Genomic DNA, 2305 nt, shown 5'->3' on the forward strand with positions numbered 1-2305 from the left:
TGTATAAACATAGAACTTGGGGATATTTCAGGCATAAATGTGTTCCCAGCACATAAAAGTACATGGGAGCTGCTCAGCCTTCATTCACTTGATGAGTAAAAATCAACCAGATGTCAGTCATCTTTATTTATAACTCTGGCAGCTAGCATAATTCCTAAGCACTCAAAATATTGATCTGCATTAAAGATTCCCATTTCTGGGTCTGTACAATTTACACAATCCTTTTGTTCTCACTTCAATTGAGGTTATACAAGGTGGTGGACCAGGCAGAACAGGGATCAGTAGACCTCCTGATCAACTCAGGGCTTTTATGTGGCTCAGGGAGGGTACACAGTTGTCAGGCTAGAGAATATCAAAGACCTGAGGCCAAGAACAGCCAATAATGAGGGCAATGCTATTTCTTTGTTGTGACTTTGTCACTATAGTCACTAGTGAGAATTAAGTTCAGAGCCCAGATCTAGGTTCAGGTTCAAAGCCTTTTAAAACTTCATATGAATCTTTACTCAAAGGTACTCACAAACTTATACTTACCCAGAGGACTCAAGGAGAGACATAAGTTACAGAGCTACATCCTAGCAAAACACCTTAGCCCTTTAAGCTCCCATGTTCCCATCTGTAAAATGGGGCTAGTAACAGTGCTGGATTTATGGAGAATTAAATGAAAGAATGTCTAATATGCACACAGTAAGTACTCTACAAATGTTGAGTGCTACTAGATACAAACACAGCTGATAAAAACTGAACTCTTAGAGAAAACAGTCTTAACAATGATCATAAATATTCATGACTTTAGAAAATATAATGACCAATGTACAACTGGCCAAACTGTATTTTAGGGATTTTTAAAATTTTCTTTTTCTCAATCAAATATTTGTTGTAGTTATTCTCAGGAACTTAATGATGTCAGTGTCCTTAAGGTTAGTTGTGGTAGTTTGAATGGATGGCCCCCAATATATTCATTTTTTTATTGTTTGTAGTTTGCATCTGCAGCAACTTGGCTGGAGGCAGTGTCACTGGGTGGATCTTAAGGTGTGGTGGTGGGTTTCAGATTTCAATTTGAAGATATGCAAAGTGTGCCTACCTGGAGTTCCTGAAGTGTGCTATGCTTTTGGCTTTTGGCTTTTGGCTTTAGGCTTTAGGCTTGTGCTTTTCTCTCTGTCTGCTTGGGCCTGTGAAGGCAGGCCAACTTCTTCTGCATTATGGAACTTCCCCTGGATCTGTAAGCTTCAATAAATCCCTTCCTCCATAACTGTGCCTGGTCTGGAAGTTTATCTCAGGGAACCTGAATCTGTCTGCTACATTGGTAATGTGGCATTACTGTCAGCTTTGTCTAAACTTCTGCAGAAACATATTTGGATATATTTTTAGTTTCAACAGGTGACACTCAATAAACATAATTGTCTTCTTGGATCACCATTGCCCTGTGCTAGTCTTTTGTTGAGATGATAAAAGCAGCCATATTATTTGGCTGCACAGGTGACTCAGTCAGTAGAAAGCTTGCTTTGTAAGCATGAGGGCCTGAGTTCAGATCTCTGCAGCCACTTAAATTGTTCACTTGTAATTTTGGTGTTGCAGAGGTTAGGATCCCTGGGGCCTGCTGGTCATCTGTCAAGTTGATGGGCATCAGGTTTAGTGAGAGACTATGTCTCAAAAAAGTGGTGGAGAGTAATTGTGGAAGATATCCAACATGAATATCTGGACTACACACACCCATGTACACATAAATGCCTGCACGCACACATACATCCCCACACATATGAACATGCATATGTGCACACATAGCACTCCCCAAACACAAGCTGTCTTCTCCTCAGCACTGCTCTCACAGAAGACCAAAGTTCTCCTCAGCTGCTGTTCTACAGAGAGCAATACAGTGGGGTCTGTGGCAATCGGCTACCCTGGCTGGCTGCCACACAAGCAGGTGTACAGAAAACAGCACTGTCTGAAGCTGAATTGATGAGCTGTCGTCCCAGTTTCTAAATAAACTAGTGTGTGCTTTGGATAGGGGGTAAAACCTGCCAATCTCTGGATTTCCTGAGCTGAAGGCTCTGGAGTCATTTTCAAGGCCGCTGCCTCCCATAAATTTGACTTCAAGATGAGACCAGTAAACAAGGGAAATGGGTGAGGTGACAGGAGAGGCAGAGCAGCAAGTAAACTGCGAGGGTGGGGAGACGGCAGCTTCTACCATTCCCTTGAACCCTCTGTTCTGTGGCTCCTTAGCCAGTTAACTGCTGTGGGACTGAAATCAAGTACTGAGACACCTTCAGAAGCCAAGACAGCCTGCCTGCCTGCCTTTTTTCTCTCC

This window comes from Jaculus jaculus, chromosome 3 (assembly GCF_020740685.1).
Source record: "Jaculus jaculus isolate mJacJac1 chromosome 3, mJacJac1.mat.Y.cur, whole genome shotgun sequence".
Classification (NCBI taxonomy): domain Eukaryota; kingdom Metazoa; phylum Chordata; class Mammalia; order Rodentia; family Dipodidae; genus Jaculus; species Jaculus jaculus.